Source organism: Pinus tabuliformis, chromosome 1_1 (assembly GCF_031772625.1).
Source record: "Pinus tabuliformis cultivar Carrire ecotype Pingquan chromosome 1_1, CPIR1, whole genome shotgun sequence".
In the NCBI taxonomy this organism is placed as follows: domain Eukaryota; kingdom Viridiplantae; phylum Streptophyta; class Pinopsida; order Pinales; family Pinaceae; genus Pinus; species Pinus tabuliformis.
The window spans coordinates 198964532-198986885 of record NC_142297.1 but is presented as its reverse complement, the minus strand read 5'-3'; the positions used below and the strand labels follow the sequence as shown (position 1 = coordinate 198986885).

Sequence of the window (22354 nt, the reverse complement as noted above, 5' to 3'; positions counted from 1 at the left end):
ATGATCAGCTTAGCGCAGCATCGCATTATCGCGTTGATCACATGTATCACAAGATCGCAGATCGCATGTATCGCAAGATCGCAGATCGCATGTATCGCAAGATCGCAGATCGCATGTATCGCAAGATCGCAGATCAATGCAATTTGTTAGGTTTTTATTTACTGTTGATGCGATGTTGCGATATGCGATGTCGCATATCGGCCATCGGAGATTTATTAAGATTTTCATTAATGGGCGCTTCTTAATGTATGCGATGCGATGGTTTTCGCGTCGCTTCTTCACAGTTTATTATGCTCATAAGGAAATGCTTTATTCTCTTCTCGCGATGCGATATATTTTTAAGGAGTATAATACAAAAAGTTTTATAAAATGTTTTTTGGATTTTTTACTAAGGGTCCCCACTTGCTTAGTGTTATTACTAATACTTAACAAAGAGGGGGGTTGTTGGTGGCCACAACAATGGCGATTCACTTGGAAGAACCAGTTATCTCTGCTTTTCTATTGAATCTTAACTTCCAAAACAGAAAAATTTTCATAAGTCTAAATTTTGTTATGGACAGATAGAGTACATTATGCCTTATCCTATCAATGATATTTTGTTTCAACCTTTTTCTATTCTAATTGCTTGCTTCCTCAGGCTTCGTCCTTGTATTTACATCAGCCATTACTTAGTCTTTTAAAGATAAAATAAAGCCTTCTCTGTGTGCCGGCTTTAAAATATGCTCGTTTGTCGTAGGTAGAGCCTCTGCTGCCAGCAGGCATCCATAGCCTCGACAGGGTTACCTGTTACCCAACAATGATCCTTTATCCTGCTTAAGGCTATCTACAACCTTCAAAGAAAAATCCACATTGACACTTTTTCCTTTTTTATTCTTAAAGAACAATGTCTTGGTTTGGTAGCCAAATTATGACACAGTCATTCACTTGATTTACACTTTTGCTGAACAAGCTGGCTCGTGATGAGACCCCTTGTCTTTTGATTTCAACGATCTTAAGTCGTTGCCCTGTTTTGGTAGACAGTAATGGCAAAGTCAGCAAGTTATAATATCTGTGATCATGATAAGCTGGCTCGTGATGAGACCTCTTATTCTTCAAGATATAGTGTTTCTTGGATTGTTCCTCTGAATGCTGCGATTTTATTTAACAGGGAGGAAATCATTGTTTTCCTTAAGAAAGCTCTGGACGACAATAATAGAGTTTGAAAATAGCAGTTTTACAGAGAATCTTTATTTTGTTATTGATACCTTTCATTGTGCTGATATAAAACAATTTCTTCGCTAAAGGTTGCTTTCATCAAATTTTTAAAGTTGAAACTAGTATCATATCTAGGCTAAAGTTTTTAACTCTATTTGTCAATAATAAAGATCAGATTTTCAAAAAATTTGCCATTTATACAAGCGAAAAGCTCAAAATCTGAAAGAGAATTAGTGTCTTTTCCGTGAATACCTGTAGTAACCATTTACAACTAGTTTTATTATGAAAAAGAAAAGAAAAACTAAAACTATTCTACAAAATAGAAGAATAACCTTCTATGGAAAATATATTTTAAGGATTTGTCCATTAACAGGCAAAGAATCCCTTCTACCTGCTAAATCCTGCAACACAAACGTTGATGGACCTATGACTTCAACAATCTGAAAAGGACCAAGCCACATCTTTTGAAATTTTGTATGTTTGCCCTTTTATTCATGAGCCTTATCCCATTTCAAAACTAAATCTCCCATCTGCAAATTTTTTCTGGTCATTATGCTTGAATCAAAAGAGGATTTTATTAGCGCTTGGTGATGAGCATGGGTTTTCTTAGCTTGTTCTCATTGTTCTTCTAATTTAATTATTTCCATTTGTCTTAGTTGTATGGAGGAAGTAGATACTTCATCAATGTATTGTACTAAAGACAAAGAGGGGATGACTAAGTGAGTTGGAAGAACCACTTCCTTCCCATAAACTAAATTAAAGGGAGAAGTGCCGATTGAAGCTGTCTTCGTTATTCTATCTGCCCATAAAGCATTTACCAAAGCTTTGTGCCAATTCTTTTGGTTCTGGTCAACTGTTCTTTTAATAATCCTGATTAGGTTTTTATTTGTTGACTCAGTTAACCCATTACCTTGCGGATAGTAATTGGCCGAATATTTCAGTTTGAACCCTCTTTTAAGTGCAAACTCAGTCATTGCATTTCCAGAAAAGTATGATGCATTATCAAACATTAAAGCCGTTGGCAATCCAAACCTAGTGATTATAAATTGATCTATGAATTCAATGATGTTTTCAGAATTAGTTGTCTTGAGAGGAACTGCTTCTACCCATTTAGTAAAATAATCTGTTACCGTGAGGATGTATCTATGCTGCTTAGAAGAGTGAGGAACGATCTCACCTATTATGTCCAAGCCCCACTAACTGAATGGTTGCTCGATGTTTACCGGCTGTAGTGGCATGGACAGTTTCTTTTGTCTCACAGCAGTAGTTTGGTAGACTTGACATTTTCTCACGTAACGGTGTGAGTCTTTGAACAATGTAGGCCAGTAATATCCTGCACGTAAGATCTTATGTGCAGTAGCATCTCCAGCGTAGTGTCCACCCGCTGGTCCATCATGGAGTTCCTGCAAAACTTTTTCAGCTTCAGTTTTTTCAAGACATCTAAGAAGAACAGAATCATAATTTTTTCTAAAAAGAATATCATTTATGAGCTGATATTGTTTAGCTTTCAATCTCAGAGCTCTTTTCTTAGTGTGATCCAGGTGTGATGGAGCATACCCGTTCTTAAGATAATAAATGATATCAGCGTACAATGATTCTACAACGTTTAGGCTTACCTCATACATTTGTACCTCTTCAGATGGAATTTTAGGAATTTGCGATGCTCCAGCCAACATTTTGCAGAAGCCTTGACCTCTTACAATGTTTGCTGGTTTGATCTCAAGGTCGTATTCCTGTAAAGCAGTGATCCAATTTGCTCTTTTCTCACCCATATCCTTATGTACTAGAAGATTTCTTACCGCTGGAAATGGTACTATGATCTTAGTATGGGTTTTAAGTAAGAAAGGTCTGAAATATTTGACCGCTTTGAAAACAGCATAGGCCTGTTTCTCCACGTCTGAATAATTGAGTTCAACACCTTGTAAATTCGAGCTAAAAAACGCAATTGGAGCTTCCGCTTTTTCTTGATTTGCTTGAGTTAGAATTGCAACATATGACTTCTCTGAGGCAAATGTGTCTAAAACAAAAGATTCTGAAAAATTCAGGGTTGCTAAAGATGGAGCATTAATAATAGCTTGTTTAATCAGGTTGAATGCTTCATGTTCATCTTGACCCCATTTAAAATTTGAATTCTTTTTAATCATGGTTTGCAAAGGAGAGACAATTCGTGAAAAATCTGGGACAAATCTCTTTACAAAATTGATTTGACCAAGGAAAGATTGCATGGCTTTTTTATTATGAGGTAGGGATATTTCAGAAATTTCTTTGATTCTGTCAGGCTCAATGTGAATACCAGATTTTGACACTATGAATCCTAGAAGTTTCCCTTCACTTAATGCGAAAAAAGATTTCTTTGGGTTAAGTGAAATCCCATACCTTAAACATCGTTGAAAGATTTGTTTTAAGTCTCTGAGATGGTCGCTTCGCTTCTTGGAGTATACTGTTATATCATCCAAATAAATTACTACGGATTTGTTGACTAAACCCTTGAATGTGATGTCCATGGCTCTCTGAAATGTAGCGCCGGCATTAATCAAACCAAATGGCATCTTCCGATATGCGTATGTGCTCCATTTAGTTCTGAAAGTGGTTTTCAACTGATCATCGGGATGTACCAGCACTTGATTGTATCCTGAAAATCCATCCAAGAAAGACATCAGTTCTGAGCCTGCTACTGCCTGTAATATCTGTTCCATAGGTGGGAGAGGAAAATTGTCTTTTTGAGAGGCTTTGTTAAGATTCTGAAAATCGATACAGATTCTAATATCTCCATTTTTCTTTCTAACGGGTACCATATTGGAGACCCATTTGGAATGTCTGACGGGGAAAATTATCTTGGCTTTTAATAACTTATTTAGCTCGGTTTTTATCTGATTTTCTAAATTGGGGTGGATCTTTCTCAGTTTCTGTTGGACAGGTTTTTCGTTGTCGATCATAGGAATAGTATGTTGAATGATGGAAGTGTCGTATGTCCTCAACTCATCGTAATTCCAGGCAAAAACATTTTTATATTGTCTCAAAAGACGAATATACGCTAGTTTTTCTTCAGGGGTTAGGCCGATGCCTAGATTAATGTTTTGCGGTTTATCATCGGTTCCTAGGTTTACTACTTCATAGTTCAAAGTTATATTGTAGAGCTTTGAATTGGTAGACCTTTTAAACCGGTTTTTCAAATCGTATAAGTCTTCCAACTTAACCACCGATTTAGGTATAGCATTATCAGTGCTATTTTGTTGCATTTGTCGATCGTGATGGTCTTCGTCAATTATCTGATTGGAGTATGATCCTTCAGAAGTGAGGAAATTTACAATATCAGGATCGTCATTGAATACTCTCCAATTTGTAATGTTGTCAGGGATGGACGGTCTAAAGATTAATTCTATTGAGAATCTATCTGGACTAAAATCTTCGGAGGCAATAAGCCTAGAGGCTACGTTAGCCAAAAGGTCTGCACTTGCGTTTTGGAGTCTCGGGATTGACGAAATATTGAATGCTATGAAATGCTCAGTCAGATCTTGTACTAAAGATTGATAGTGTTTTAAATGACCTGATAGGAAATGTATAGTGTTACGTACCTGTTTAACGACAATCTCAGAGTCTCTGAAGACTTGAAGATACTTGACGTTCAACCCGATTGCTTTGTATAGGCCTTGCACCAAGGCCTCATATTCTGCTGTATTTTTTGTGCAATCGAATTCGAGTCTGCATGTGAGCATGGTTTTATCTCCTTCTGGACTAATCAGCACGCATCCTGCTCCTGCTCCTTCGTTAGATTTAGAGCCATCAAAATATAATTTCCAAAACAAAGATGTATTTACAGGTTTATCTACAAAATTAACGCACTTTGAATTATCAGTTTGGGAAAAATTTTCGACTTGGGACAAAACTGAATTTTCTAAGTAAGGTGATGTGTGAGCATTGAAATTACCGAGAAAAGAATCTACCGAGTAATTGCCTATGATACTGTTGTTATACGATACTACTTCATTTTCTCCCTCTAATTCCGTTACTATGTACTTCTGGTGTAACTCTCGTTCAACCTTTATCTGATTTGGTTTACCGTTATAGGGTAACCACATGTGCGACCAGTCGGTTGCAAAGTATCCATGGAGTTTCTCAGACCAATCCCTGCTAATAATTAAGCCATAGAATTCTGGGATATCAACCACTAGAATGTCAATAACCTGTCATACCTTCGGGTTGGATGACAATCTTATGGTTACTTGATTAAGTTCGCCAATCACTTCGACTTGAGATCAATCAAGCTGAACTATGCGCACTGCGGATTTTTGTGGTTGAACATTCAACTTGGCACATATTGATTTGGGTAAAATATTCGATGAAGCACCGGAATCTACCAAACAATTGTGCACATTTTTATTGAAAATTTCATAAGTAAGAAGAAACGGGGGAGTGTGAGATCTTGATCTTCCTCCAATCAAGGCGATATCATTTGGATCAATCTTATTAATCGCGTCAGTTGGAGGTCTTCCCATGTTGTGGGAAGCTTGAGAGAGTACAGCGGTAGGCAAAGGTGCAATAGGCACGGCATGTAATTCTTTCATCATTATCTTCTGTTGATGTTTTAGTTTGCTCAATTCATAAAGAGTGATATTAGCCCTAGTCTTTTTCATGTCATCAATAATATTATACTCCATTTCATCCGACACTATGAGTGTTTTTGATGGAGTTGTTGGATCTGCTGGGACTGCGCTAGATTGAGTCGCTTTAGCGGTTGTTTTCTTTGTTGCGACTTTATCTTTTGTTGTAGAGCTTGCGCTCTTCTGCTTAGGGGTAGTTTGGGGAGGATCAAGCTGATTTTTGCTTCTTGTGCTAACCGGAAATACCTCTTGATCTTCTTCTTGTGGGAGGATGAAATCCCACATTCCTTGTAATTCCACAACTTCTTTGTCATTAGTCTGCCCTTCAATGGCACTTTCTTCTTCTTCCTCTTCCTCAGTTTCAACATTTGAGATGGCATTGGGTGGTTTTGGATCCATTAAAGGACCTCTTTTAAAAGCTCTGAAGGGCTTTTTCATTGAAGTTTCTGCTACTTGTTTTTTTATGTCAATCATCTCATTATACATGGTTTTTAATACTTTCTGCAATCCTTCCAAATCGAAAGGGTCTTTCGTTTGTTTCTTCTTGGAATCTTCCTTGAAGGTGACTTTTTTAGACTTGCGTTCCTCTATTGCGGATCTCTTTTCCAGGGCTATTACGCGTTTCTCTACTGCTATCGCCTCTGTTAAGTTTTCAACTAAGGTTATTTTATTTGCCCTATCCACAAAGATTGCTAAGTTTGATGGTAAGGCAATAATATACCATTCACATCGTACTTCTTCACTGGGTTGGGAAGCAGTGGGAATTTTGTTGAGAATTTTATTGAACCGTAAATTGAAATCTTTGATAGGCTCTTTAACTTCGGCTTTAAGATTGGATAGGTCATTGATTAACGTTGCCGTTGATCTGTCATCACCAAAGTTGGTAGGGAATTGATTCTGGAAGATATCCCAACTTGTGATAGACCCGGAGGGTAATGAAAGGTACCATGACCTGGTTGTCCCTTGCATTGTATAGGGAAAAAGCCGAAAAATAGCGTCCTCATTAGTGACTCCGTTGAGGTTGACAGAAAGCATGAAATTGTTAATGTGTTCTTCCGCTAGCATGCCTGCTTCTGGATTGAATTTGGGCAGCCATTTCTCAGGATGGGCCGGTATTTGACTCAAGGGTGGAGGCATTAAAACTGCCCCAGGATTGTTCCATGGAGACTGGGCCATCGCTGAGCTACTAGTAAATGAAAGTGCGGAAGATGATCCCAGTGGTTTGGAAGATGAGGATACTATGAGTGTAGATGATTGAAGAGGGGTTGTGGGAGTTTCGGTAGACGGATGGATGATGGTTTGGAATGGAGGTGTGGGTGGTTGACTTCGCGGTGAGGTAGTTGAAATGGGTGATGTAGACGAAAGAGTCTCATTGTCAGACTCTTGTGGTGATTTCCTCGCTCGTTTCCTGGTGGGAAGAGGCAACTCAGTTGGCTGGATGCCAAATTTTTCACTCTTTAACCTGGTTAGGGGATGAGCAGGATTGTACTGCGAAGTCACACTGCTTTGAGATTTATCAGACTCCTGAGGAGAAATGGAAAATCCTTGAAGTTTGTGAATTAGAGATTCAACTCCAGGAGGTTCAATGGTAAACTGGTCTGAAATATCAGGATGTGTAGCAGCGATTGATACTCGAGCGACTTCTGACTCTGGATTTAAATATACTGGAGAAGTCGGGGGAGATGATGAGGGCGATTTACTCTCAGAATGGTATTTAGATTTTGATTTAGGTGCCATTCATAGTTCTGCCCTCCTTCTAGTGCCAAATATGTTGAGGCCCCGAAAATCGGGTCGACAACAAGGGAGATACCCACTCGGTTCGGACCTTGGTTGGCAGCTCCTTATCCGTTTCGTATAGCGGGTCCGACTGGGGATAATGGGACCAGTTTCCCAATCTAAGGGTGTGTGTGTGTGCAGAGTTGGATGATGCTGATCTAAGAGTTCTAAGCTACTTTAATCTAACTTTATGCTATCGTAATCTAATGAAAACATCACATCTAATCTATGCTAACTCGGGCTGTAATTCTTTTATTATGCGATCTAAAGAGATTTCAAATAATAACTGGTAATAAAGATCATTCAGCTATCATAAGAATGGAAATCAATTGAGATGAACTACTTTTCATAAAAAGTTAGGCAAAACAGTTGTGAACAGCCTATCGCATAATAAGTTATTCATATGTCAGACATAAATAAATGGCTCCACCATACAAAAGTGCCAAATGGTAACTCACACATTCATGCAATAACATGTAAACAACTGAAAACTGTATATCACTGTAAGAATATAAGCAGAAATGGTCAAGAGATAAAAGTACCATTTATGACTGGTCCTACTCATAAGCTTCAAGCAACAATGGTTTATCTCTCCTTGTTCTAACATCTACTAAGAGTACAGAAGTGCAACATCAGTAGCAAATATCAAAGGAAAATATCAATAAACCTTGATCCATCCATTCATCAAAACCCCCTCCGAGGGTGCAAAAGTGCATGTTCTGAGGACACGTTTTTGACAAATTTCTGGACCCTTCTCTAAATGCATGAGAAGGGTTTAAATACTGCTAACTAAATAACTTAATTACATAAATTTAGGATAGTGTTTAAATGACCGCCCTTTTTCTTAAGCAAAATTATTTCTAAAAACTGAATCTAATTCCTAACTATTTATGCATTTGCTCCTTAACGTTGTGAACACTCAACATTTGTCTGGGAAGAGTCGGCTGGTTGCCTTCTGCTTTTGTTTGAGTTACGCAAATAGAAATGGCAAGCGCTGGCACCATTTCAGCAAACTAGAAGATATTTTTGAGAATCTTCCTCTGGCTGGGTGGATTTACTGCGTGTATACTTGGTAATAACCCAAATTTCCCTCAAACTGCTTCTGCTTTTGCTATCTCATTTTCCGGACTTGTGGATGACTAAGAAAGTTAGGGACTTTGCTTTCTGAACAATTTTCTTAGCGATGCGCGATTAGCACTAGGCGCTAATCGCGCATCGAAAACTGCCTCTGTTCTTTATTCTGGGCTTTTCTGGTGCGTTTTCCTTCTTCAACGCCTTTTCCTTTACTGGGTATAAGCTTCAGGATTTTTTGTAAACATGCTGCTTTTGTGAGCTTTTGACTCTGAGTGTTGAATCACCTATTGATATCAGCATCTGTTCAGTAATACTCTGAAATCCGCGTTTCTGTTGCATGCGGTGTCCGTCTACGAGGACATCTCTTCTCTGTTCTCCGAGCTTTGACACTTTCCCCTTTCCCTTAGATGTTTCCTGCTCATTGCTTCATATTGCTTCCTGTTTTTCATTCCTGCAGGTCACGCAAAGGAAAAGAGTAATGATAATAAATATTGATACGAAAGCTCTAACCTCTATGAATGTATAAAATCATGACACCCATCATGAACTGACTCTTTGAAAAACACAAAATTGTCCTTCATTGACACTTTGGCATACGTTCATTAATATCCTTTAAGGCGCGCGCTCAATTTTTGGTTTACGGACAACTTTCCTTGAATGCTGCGCCGAGGAAAATTTGCGATGGGTGATTTCTGCGACTCGCATCGCAGCATCGCAGATCGCATTATCAAGATGCGCCATCACAGAGTTTCCTGATCAGCCTAGCGCAGCATCGCGTTATCGCGTTGATCGCATGTATTGCAAGATCGCAGATCGCATGTATCGCAAGATCGCAGATCGCATGTATCGCAAGATCGCAGATCAATGCAATTTGTTAGGTTTTTATGTACTACTGATGCGATGTTGCGATATGCGATGTCGCATATCGGCCATCGGAGATTTATTAAGATTTTCATTAATGGGCGCTTCTTAATGTATGCGATGCGATGGTTTTCGCATCGCTTCTTCACAGTTTATTATGCTCATAAGGAAATGCTTTATTCTCTTCTCGCGATGTGATATATTTTTAAGGAGTATAATACAAAAAGTTTTATAAAATGTTTTTTGGATTTTTTACTAAGGGTCCCCACTTGCTTAGTGTTATTGCTAATACTAAACAAAGAGGGGGGTTGTTGGTGGCCACAACACCACAACATATACATTCTATCGAAGATTTCCTTAGGTTAGAACCAATTAACAGGGCCTACCTCTTAGTCTGCTTATCCTGTTTGATGATGTCCTTGCTTGCTCAGTCCAGCTATCTCTCACTTTCTTCTTCAAGCACCTGAAATCATTAAACAACAACAAACATAAAATGTGATAATAGACAAATTGTAATTCAACCTACTTAATAAGTCAAGAAACGTTAAGCCATGAATATGTAAGATGACAAATCATGTAGGAAATCAATCGATAGTTTCATATATTAATATCAAAGAGAGACTAAAACCATTTGTCTTGACGTTGCAGTACTCCTCTGACAAGACCAGGTTCCCACACACTTCTGCTAGAATTCCGTGATGGCCTTAATCAACAATAGTTTTAAGGCTCTTCCCTTTAGGCTTCACTCCAAACCAAATCACACTTCTCCCTCACACAACTCGATAGCTACAACTAGTAATAGCTTGTTGTCTACTCCAAACAAAAATAGCATTAGCACACCAATATCAACACTAGCTTCTGCTTGGGAAGAAGGGAGATTTATATAGGAAAATGGATGGAAGATGGATCCTTTTCTCATGGGAGAAGGGATTATCCCTTGAGGTATTTCCATCATTATAGGGGAAAGGTGCCCAAATTGACATCCATGACCCCTTCTAGCCAAACCATTTACCATACTTCTGTTATGAAGCTTCTAGAGCTCAAAGCTTCGGCTCCTAATTTAGAAAACTTTCCATAATAGGACCAATGAGACTGGAACACAACTCAGTCGCTCCGATTGGCACCATGGATAGTTCTAATCTCTGCACATCGGTGCAGGGAAGACAAAGGTCATTAGCATTGGTCTTGTAAACTGGGCAAAACAGAAGTTTCAGGGAAAATGGTGCAAAAGGGAATTAATCTGCTCATGAAGAGGGACAGAATGAGAGTTTCTTCATAGATGAAAAGCATGTGGGGTTCACTATAGAGGTCCTTCAAGATCAAGGAACGGGGAGTACAGGGACAATGACAAAATGTTGTGTAACAACTAGTGAAGGATCAAGGGAAATATTTTGATACCCATCGGAAGATGAGGTTGAGAAGATGTAAGGTTTTCCAACTCGTTGGAAGCTTCATCCATAAGATGACAAAGGTGAATAGGATGATTACCTTCACACAACTTACAAGGAAATTTGATTTTCCCTTTTTCCCATGGGATCTACCTCCACTAGTTGAAGGTTTGTCACTAGCATGATTGCGAGAGGTTGATGACAAAGGTCGATGTGAACCTGTGGACCACACTTCTAAGACCTTGGGAATACCAGGACAATTTTGAAGAAGGTGGTCACCCTTAGATAACATGCAAGGGAATTTTACTTTCTGGGGCTGGTTGGAATATTTTCCTACATCAACTGCATATGTAGCAATGGTTGTTTGGTTTCCCCCTTGCTTATTTTGCTTCTTCTTCTTCGCCCTCTTCTTCTTATTCTTAGATTCTTGATTACTAGAATCCATAATTTCACTAGGTGAAGAGGAAGAATGAGATGAAGAAATAGGCGAAGAAGGCAAGGGGTCAACTTTAGGATCAACATGAGGTTGATGTTGTTCAGGTGGAGGAGAACTTGGTTGAAAATCAGTTGGGACACTCGAAACCACCAAGGTTGAAAACAACCAATCTCGCAAACCAATGGTCAATTCAGGAAGGGACAACGTCACCATATAGGGAGCGCCAGTATTTCTAAAAGAAGGAAAAGTACTAGGATTCCCATCAGAGCGGTTACATTGACTGGTAGACTCAAGAAATTTTACCATTGGTATCAACCTAAGATCTAATAAGGAGTATTTCCACGGAAGGATGTTGTTCCACAGTCAATTAATTTTAGAATTTGAAACAAAAACTTTGCCTTTTTGTTGGGTCCCTATAATACTAGTTATTACACCATTACTATTGTAGTTATACCCCTTATTAATATTGTTGTGCCATTATTTCCCCCATATTGTTATTACTGTGCCCCATAGAATCCCTCTATTGTTATTTTTGTGGCTTTATATTATTATTGTTAGGTCGGTTGGGTTATATTGTGACTCCTTAGATTCCTATATATAGAAAGGAGGTTTTTTCATTTGAATCATCCAAGAATTGTTCACTTATGTAATGTAAAGGAGGTTTCCCCCTCGAAGAGGCTGAATTCTAAGGCGTTGATCTATCTTTTCTATCTTTTCTTGAGCTGGTTTCATAACAATTGGTATCAGAGCTTTGGATTCTAGGGTTTCGCTGCTCCAAACAGGTCATCGTGGAATTTTTGCTATAAAATTTTTTCTGTGACGTTTCATAAGTTGCAAAAAAAACTGGTTTGAGAAGAAATCGTGCTAAACCTCGGGTCCGAATTTTAGAGCTTTTTGCACTACATTTGCGGAGATATGATCTAAGGAAGTTGGTCTTTTTGCAGACTCCTGAATTACATTCCAAACAGGTGACCTGGGGAAAATAGTCATAACTTTCTCTCTCGGGATTAGATTGAAATTTCGTAAGAAGGTACAAAAAGAGGATAGACTATAGTTTCTTGTATGCATTTTTCAGATCCAAAGGTCGAAACAGTGACTCGTGGCACGTCGTACAAGTTCGCTCTGCTGAACTAGTCTATAATCAAGTCATTGTGGGAGATTTCGCATAACTCTTCCTTGGAGAATCCAAATTGGCTCATACTTGTGGCATTGGAAAGAGGACATAGAGGGCTACTGCAGGCCACAAATTCAGAACTAGATGATCGGAAATTACAGAGATACATCAGATGCAATATCGAGCTCCTACAAAGTGAAAAAAGGTGTGTAGATTTTCTTAAATTTTTGCTTAAGCTTGGTTTGAAAATTTATTTTGAAGGAATTCAAAGGGCATAGTAGAGAATTATTATCGGTAATTGATGCCCCGAGGAAAGAAAATGCAAACACCTGGTAAGGAACCTGAAAGCTCGAGCATGACTCATGAAGAAGAGGAAAAATGCTACATGATATATCAAAATTACAAGAACAAGTGCAACAAATGTCACTGTCACAAAAGCTAACAGAAGCTAAGATAAATGGCGTGGAAGCTAAGATGAATGGCATGGAAGCTAAAATGAATGGCATGGAAGCTAAGATGGACAAATTGAAGATAGATTTGAACACAAATTTGAAGATAGGCATGGCAGATTTGAAGATAGATTTGACAAATTTTCGACAAGAAATACTTACCAATGGTGAAAAGGTAGTAAAGGAAACTCATGATGCGAACAAAAGAAATTTTAATCATGATTTCATAGAATCTAATGTGGGATTGAAAACCCACCATATTCCAAAAATCGATATGAGGAAGTTTGATGGCAAGGATCCCGCAACATGGATATTACAAATGGAGCAATTTTTCGATCTCAATAATGTGCAAAACACACAAAAGGTACGTATGGCAACTCTATATTTGGAACCAAATCAGTTTGTATGGTACCAATGGCTTTGCTCTCGTAAAAAATTTATCACTTGGGCAATTTTTATGGAATAATTGATAGCACATTATGAGGATACAAAAAGGAACACTTTTTTTAGCCAATTGATAAGTCTCAAACAAAAGGGTTCAATAATGGAGCACATTGAGGAGTTCCAAAAATTGAACATAAGGGTAAAAGATATTCCAGAGGAGCATAGGATTGATGTGTTCATAGGTTCTTTAAAGGATAATATCCAACATGATGTTCGCCTTTGGGAACCTAATTCATTGGAGAAGGCATTCAGGTTAGCAAGAAAAATGGAAATCAAAATTATGGCAACCAGGAAGCATACCACTCACAACTATAAAGACGGAAGTGTTGTTGCCCCTAGTCTTCCACAACCTATAAGGTTGACACCACAACAATTGGAAGAAAAAAGAGCAAAAGGGCTTTGTTACAGTTGTGATAGCAAATACACTAAAGGTCATAAGTGTGCTGAGAAGAAATTTTTCTACACAGATTGTGAAGAGGAAGAAGAAAAGGAGCAAGAAAGGTCAAAAGAAGACGATATACTCGAGGAACAAAGCCTAGATGAAGAACAAATAAATCCGACCATATCTTGTAATGCATTGGCGGGAATTACCACTCCTCAAACCATCAAGATAGAAGGACAAATCAAGAAGAAAAAGGTAATAGTGTTGATTGATTCAGGAAGCACCCACAATTTTATTCATTGTAAGGTAGCAAAAGAATTGAATTGCTTCCTATATCAAGCACGAGAGTGTCAAGTGATGATTGAAAATGGAGGAACAATAAATTTCTCTGGAAAGTGCCATAATATCAAGCTATCCATGGGAGAATATGTATTGACTAGCACAATGCTTTCCATTTCGATGGGAGGTGCTGATGTTGTACTAGGAGTCCAATGGCTACAATCCTTGGGTACAATAGCTTTTAATTTTCAAGAACTTTTCATCAAATTTTCTATGGAAGGAAAGGAAGTTGAATTAAGGGGTATTGCAGGGAAACCAGAAAGATAATCAACTCTAATGGTATGACAAAGCTTCTAAAAAAGGAACAAAGAGGTGTAATTGCACAATTATGTTCGCTAGATGTTTCCACATCGGAATCATCTATTTCTCCAGATCCCCAAAAAGTCCTAGACAATCATTCCAAGGTATTTGAGACTTCCAAAGGTCTCCCACCTATGCATGATCATGATCATGCTATTCATCTGATTCCAAGAAGTGTTCCTCCAAACATCAGGCCGTACAGATATCCCTATGTCCAAAAGAGTGAAATTGAACGTATGGTTGTAGAAATGCTAGAGGCTGGTATAATTCAACCGAGTCAAAGTTCTTTCTCTGCTCCAGTAGTATTGATGCACAAGAAGGATGGATCATGGCGCATGTGTCCGGATTATAGGGAGCTCAACAAGCTCACTATTAAAGATAAGTTCCCCATTCCTGTCATTGATGAATTACTGGATGAATTGCATGGATCAATTTACTTCACCAAGTTGGATCTTCGTTCAGGATATCATCAAATCAGAATGAAGACTGAAGACATTCTGAAAACAGCATTTAGAACTCATGAGGGTCATTATGAATTTTTGGTCATGCCTTTTGGCCTTACCAATGCACCTTCAACATTTCAAGGTTTGATGAATTCAATTTTCAAACCATTCCTTAGAAAATTTGTGTTAGTATTTTTTGATGATATACTAATCTACAACAAGTCTTGGAAGGATCATGTTGAACATGTTGACAGGGTGCTACAACTATTGGAGGAGAAACAATTATATGCAAAAAGATCCAAATGTTTCTTTGGAGTCCAAGAGGTGGAATATCTGGGTCATATTGTATCTCATGAAGGAGTTAAGGTAGACCGTAGCAAAATTAAAGCCATTAAGGAATGGAAAATCCCCACATCCATAAATCATCTACGAGGATTTCTCAGTTTGACAAGGTATTATCGCAAGTTTGTTAAGAATTATGGGAGAATAGCAGCACCTCTAACAACATTATTGAAGAAAGATGCATTTTCATGGACTCTGGAAGCAACAAAGGCCTTTGAACATCTTAAAGAGGCAATGTGCCAAGCACCGGTCTTAGCTACACCGGACTTCAAAAAAACCTTTATTGTGGAATGTGATGCTTCAGGAAATGGAATTGGTGTTGTTCTAATGCAAGATGAAAGACCCATTGCTTTTGAAAGTCGTCCAATCAAGGGAAAGTTTTTAAGCAAAGCTATTTATGAGAAGGAAATGGTTGCAATACTCCATGCACTTAAGAAATGGCGACCCTACCTAATGGGAAGACACTTCAAGGTAAAAACAGATCATGATAGCCTTAAATACCTTTTAGAACAAAGATTATCATCTGAAGAGCAACAAAAGTGGGTCACAAAGATGTTGGGTTATGACTTTGAAATCATCTACAAAAAAGGGAAGCAAAATGTGGTGGCAGATGCACTCTCAAGAAAGGATGAGGATGTGGAAGAATTGTTGTGCGCCATTTCTATTATCCAACCAGATTGGATAAACGAAGCAAGGGAGGAATGGAAGAATGACGAAGAAGTGTGGGCACTTATTCGAAAGTTACAACAAGATTCCAGTACGTCTGATACATTTAGCTGGCAAAATGATTCGTTATGGTACAAAGATCGCTTATACCTCTGTAAGAATTCCCAGCTAAAACAAAAGATTCTTATGGAATTGCACACTTCTCCCTTAGGAGGGCACTCAGGATTTTTAAAAACTTACCACAGGGTTAAGAAGGATTTTTTTTGGGATGGCCTTAAATCAGATATTCAAAAGTTTGTGGTGGAATGTTTGGTTTGCCAAAAAAATAAGGTTGAAACAATTAAGACACCGGGTCTATTACAACCTTTATCCATTCCAAGCCAACGTTGGGAGGAGGTTTCAATGGATTTTATCACAAGTTTACCCAAGTCTAAGGGAAAGAGTGTCATCATGGTGGTAGTTGACAGACTTACCAAGTATGCATACTTTTGTGCATTATCACATCCATTTAAAGCCAGTACAGTTTCTACTGCATTTATGGAAACAATTCAAAAGCTACATGGAAACCCAAAGATTATTGTAAGTGACAGAGATCCCATTTTCACTGGAAACTTTTGGAAAGAATTATTTTCTTGTCTTGGTACTCAGTTAGCTCATATCTCATCTTATCATCCTCAATCCGATGGGAAAACTGAGATAGTAAACAAATTTTTGGAAGGATATCTTCGTTGCTTTGTATCTAATAAACAGACACAATGGGTCAAATGGTTGCCTCTGGCTGAATGGTGGTATAACACTTCCTTCCATACAGCAACAAAAATGACCCCATTTATGGCACTTTATGGGTATCAACCACCATCCATCACATCATATTTAAGAGAAAATTCTAAGGTTCAGGCAGTGGAACATCACATCGAACATCAACAACAAATCCTCCAACTCTTAAATGATAACCTCGTGTTGGCACAAAATAGAATGAAACAACAAGCAGATCAACATCGCAGTGAAAGAAGTTTTGATGTAGGTGATTGGGTATTCCTACAGCTACAACCATATAATAAAATGTCCCTCAAGCAAGCTAAGAAGGATAATAAATTATCACCAAAGTACTATGGTCCGTACAAGGTGTTGCAAAAGATTGGTACTATGGCATACAAATTGGAGCTTCCTGCAGCTTCTCGATTGCACCCAGTTTTCAATGTTTCATGTTTAAAGAAGGTTATAGGCGACAAGCTCCCAGTTCAAACAATATTGCCAGAACTTGACGAGGAAGGAAAAATTATATTGGAACCGGAAGCAGTCACAGAAACAAGAACTTGACAGCTACGAAATCGATCAATTTCGGAGTATCTTATCAAGTGGAAGAACTTATCCGCTGAAGATTCCACATGGGAGGATAAGAATTTATAAAGAAGTATCCAGAACTACTAAAGCGTTGAGGACAAAACTTTTTTGAAGGAGAGGGGTATGTTGGGTCCCTATAATACTAGTGATTACCCCATTACTATTGTAGTTATACCCCTTACTAATATTGTTGTGCCCCTATTGCCCCCATATTGTTATTACTGTGCCCCATAGAATCCCTCTATTGTTATTTTTGTGGCTTTATATTATTATTGTTAGGTCGGTTGTGTTATATTGTGACTCCTTAGACTCCTATATATAGAAAGGAGGTTTTGTCATTTGAATCATCCAAGAATTGTTCATTTATGTAATGTAAAGGAGGTTTCCCCCTCGAAGAGGCTGAATTCTAAGGCGTTGATCTATATTTTCTATCTTTTCTTGAGCTGGTTTCATAACACTTTTCATGTTTTAAGAGACGAGAAAAGGATGAAAAGGTGACTCTAGTTGCTCTTTTTGGATTAACGAGCTTGGAAGGACAAGTGCTCGATGATATTTTCAAATTTTAAGGAGTCAGAAAATATCAAAATGACTACTCAAGATACTCTAGGAAAAAGTAGTACCAAGTAACCGTGAACTACAATATACACCTCAACAAATAAATTTACTAAGGACTTGACGTACGTGTAGGAAATCTACCCAAACGTTGTGTTTGGTTGTGTTTGGTGTATCGTGCTTATAGGGCGGAAGACTCGACTTCCTATGGATAAAGGTTTGCAACCTATGAGGGTCTCCCTTTATATACTCGACAATGCAGGGAGCACAAGTCCATGCTAGCACTATCTAATGCAAGAGCGAATGATAGCTACTAAGTTTTATAGACGTCGGAACACGTCTCTAGCCTAGACCACAGAGTATGAATGTTAATGTTTCAAATGCTCCTTAGATTAATTGATATATTTTACAGTTGATCTTGAAATTATGTTTCAGTTTTAAGGCTCAACACGATGTCACGTGAACATCTAAGATGAAACTATATGAGAAAAATAAAACTTTCATTTCTATGAAAGCTAGACTAACCAAGGGAAGAAATTTCAATGAATAATGCATCAAACAAAATGAATCATGCAAAATTCCTTCCACTAACTTTCACTTTCGTCTTCCAAACACAATGCCAAAAGTAAAAAAGAAATTCGCTTTTCACTATCCTAGATGCAACTTTTTGAAAGAAAAATGATTTTGACTTTACAAAGATGCACTTATATGAATGATGCTTTTCTTTTCGTTTTGAACGATTTGATGCACCTAATACAGGATTTAGCTTTCAATCATCGAAAAGTGTGATCTATTCTTAATGATGAATCTCAAAAAATAACTTTTCAATGCAACTAATCTAATCCATGTTCACGAAAAGTAAATTTCGAAATACAAGCTAAAACAGATGCAAAATGACGTTTTCAATGATTTCTATAGAAAACCACACTCAATCAATCATCAAAACAAACATCTCAATGACACCAACAAGCAGAAAACGATGACAAATTGACCAGAAATGCTATAACTTAGTCAAATTTCACTTCAAAGCCTTTCAGACAAATTTTTCAAATTAATTAAGGCAATCAATCAAAAAACTAACAAATCCAAGCATACAGGATGGGAGAAGACCTTAGGGGCCAAGAAACACTGGATTCTTAGGAAGAAACCTAAAAAATTCTCACATTCAAGGATCATCACTACTTTATATACCCAAACCGGCAATTATCGCTAATTTGCATAGGCAAAACCAAAATGGAATCACTACTTTGTATTGAAAAAGTAGGGATGATTTTAGCCCAACCAAATAATGAAGAAGAACAATTTCATTGCGACTGTAAAGGTAAAAACTGTGATGCCATCTTGACTTTTAAGGCTAAACCCGCGATGGGCGAGGAATATGGGAAACAACTATAAATATTCCAAGAAAAAATCTAGACTTAGCACTCTAAGGTAGTAATAAGTGATGGTATAAACCCAGACTGATGCAGACAAGTCGAAAAATTGACAGTTGGTCAAACTAGTCAAAAGATTAAGGTGAAGGATTGGATGGAAAGCATCATATGCTCCTGAGTGGAGTCGCCATTTTTTTAAAAAGGTTAATCCTCTCTGTGGGCAGAGACGATACCTCTAGCCCAATGAGTGGGTCTAGCAATTGAAGTGAGAATCAACTACACATCTTCCTAGGTTATAATTGAAAAGAAGAACAAAAGAGATGGCCTACCTCGTTCTGATGCTATTATTCTTTCCTTTGTTGAGAGCATCGAACAACTTGTGTCATGGAATTACTCATGCTTCTCTCCATTTTTATGCACTTGCACAAGTGATCAAGGGACAACAAAGCATGCCAAAACCAATAGCAAATCCAATAACAACCTACTTAACTCATCAAGGAGTGTCAAGCTAAATAATACATGAACATATATATTTTGGGAAGATGAACCAGCAATTGTATATTATTAAGAAATAAATGGAAGCTTACAACCAAAGCCTTGATGTTGAAATGCTCTCCTTGAGTGGTAATCCAAGTCCAAGCCAAGAATTATCCAAGCACTCCTTCTCCAAGTCTAATGAATAGCCTCTAGGCACAAGCTTAGCATAAGGGTGCAAATAGACATAGACTAACCAGTCTCTAACCTGACCAACCAACCATTTGGGAATGGGAGAGGATGAATATATAGGCTAGGAAAGGGAGTTAGGACCTCTCCAAAGATAGGATTAGGCCCTAATCTCAAGGAGGTAGCTTATAGGGATAAGACCAAGAGGCCAAATTGAGCGAATTCGACCTCATCTACGCTGAACAACTTCCAACTCGTTGCTCTCGAAGCTTCTAGATCATGAATCTGCTCATCCTCTTTGGGAAAATTTCGTTTTTGTGATCATCGTGGGTATACAAGCAAACAGAGCGATGCCATCATGGGTTTTTTATAATACAAGAGGCGACCATCATGGTTTTTAACATCATAAGAGCGATGAGTCTCAAAATTAGGGTTCTAGAGCTATTTCTTCAAGGGAAAGCTCAAGGAATTTTGAAATCCATGTTCTAGGGAGGATATGAGTTGCATATCTTAATAAGTACACTACATGATGGTCATGTTTTGAGAACTTCACGGTATGTCACAGGGAAGTACATGAGGTATGACAAAATATTGTATAACACTAATCCTAGCCAAAAGCATGGCTCCCAAAAGCCCTTTTCAATGAGTTATGAAGTTCTATTTATAACAAAGGGTGGGGTGACCCTTGACATTCTCGTTTATGACTCTTTGACTCCCCTCATGACTCTTCAACTTCTTCACTAAATGACACATTACATTACATAGTGATTGTTCACATTCAACTAAAGACACTTGGAATTTCACTTACAACAAATTTACAAATAATAGTACATTTTCCACATGTACCCATGTAAGACAAAATAGGCTAGAGACAGCCAGAAAAGATACAACACTATGACTTGGAGTTTGGAGAAAGTCCATCTCAGCAACATCCAATTGATGCTTCTCTGTCACATATGGGTGCCAAGCTTGGTACTATGGGATGGTGTCCCCAAACTGTTTGATGGTGTCATTCTAAAAGTGAGCTCTTGCCTCCATGGCATCGGGGTATATGGTCTTGGAACCCGTATCCAACTCATTCTGATGTATGAGGAGCATGGTATTGACCTTGATAGGACCAAAAATGTACTTATGCATGTTATGTGTGTTTAACTCTATGTCTTCCCTAGTGGTCTCTCATCTTAGTGGCTTTGTTTACTCATTGATCTATAGTCGAACTTGGTTCTTAGGTTTAGCATTGGTGAGGGAACCAGTTGACGGGATCATGTTATTTCTCACCATAACATCCAAACTACTATACAATTGCACATATGAGACATGTATGCTACTAAGGAATGGCATGATTTGCTCATAGTTGTGGATCAACATCAAAACCTTTTCTTTCTCCAGCTCTGCCTATGGCTTCATCTTCTTTACTAAGTCGAGTAGGGCCCCTTCGTACCGCATTGTCCACTCTTTTACATGGGTGATGGCAACATGTATGTTCTTAAGTGTTTGAACAAACTCTTTGCTCCATTGTTGTAGGCCATGCACACGGACAACTGCTTTATGCATGGTGACAAATCCATCATAGAGCTTCCACATGGTACCCTCAAGTGTACTTCAATAATTATCATTGTCCTCATTTCCCACAATGCGAAATTTGCATTGTGTGTTCATGCTCAAAGTTGTTATGCCTCTTGCCTAGAAGCCTACAAATTCTTTGCTAGTTGTTCATTATCAGTCGTTAGGTACTTAAAATTTGAGTTTGTTTCTCCTTCATAGGCCAAGCTCGCTTCAACAAGGGCAGTTGGATTCTTCCTGGTGTTTGACACTATCACCCTTTCCTTAATGAATGAAGGTGTTTTGTGATCATCTGAAAAGTGCTTCCTCCACGCCTATACAATATTCTTTTGAAACTCATCAAATGATATATTGTACACATCCATGAACATCTCCTTGCTTGCTCGAGACTGGTTCTAACACTAGAAGTGGTGGAGATTGAGAGATGAAATCTGATGCTCTTGTCATAAGGTCAATGTCTTCATTCTATGGCTCCTGTTTTGACTCCATGTCTGTCATTTCGATCAATTGTTCAATCTGGTCAGAAAGATCCTAATCCTGCATTGTTTCACCCTCTTCCTCAGCTGGTAGTTGTTCTAACTCATCAACTTGTATTAGCGTTGTTTTCTCTATTGTTATGCATTTCATTTGGTATTATTCTTGCTTCTTCTCTATCCCCTGGAGCTTCAGTTCTTCTTCCTGCAGCCTCTTCTTTTCTCTCTTCCTTCACTCTACTTTCTTCATCCACTACTCCCTATTTACTTCCGCTACCAAAGCTACCTTCTACAAGATAGGATCTGCCTTCATATTTGTTATAGACAATTTTGTGCCTTACAACATCAGGCATGAATTGTCAATAATCCAAGGGATCCAAATTCCCTAAACATGATGTTCCTACCCCTAGAGGAACAAGGTCAGCAAACCAACAGCTCTCAGATCAGTTCTCCACCTGAAAACACTCAAAAACAAGCAATCATGAAATCAAAGCAGGTGCTCCACTAGGCTTCTGCGCTGAAACTCAACTCCTCCATGGTGTACCTGCGTTGCAAAGCAGGTAGAACAAAGGCCACC

General features: G+C 38.3%; 1 long non-coding RNA gene across 2 annotated transcripts in view; it reads right to left on the bottom strand.

Annotated features, from left to right (window-relative positions):
- Nucleotides 1-22354, bottom strand: part of LOC149212207 (uncharacterized) — a 335338-nt gene that overhangs the window by 213473 nt on the left and 99511 nt on the right. Inside the window, exon 3 of one of the 2 annotated variants that reach the window (XR_016250220.1) lies at nucleotides 9893-9969. The exons of the other annotated variant lie outside the window; for it this stretch is intronic. This is a non-coding gene — a long non-coding RNA (uncharacterized LOC149212207). The remainder of the gene's footprint in view (nucleotides 1-9892; nucleotides 9970-22354) is intronic. 2 annotated transcript variants of the gene reach the window in all.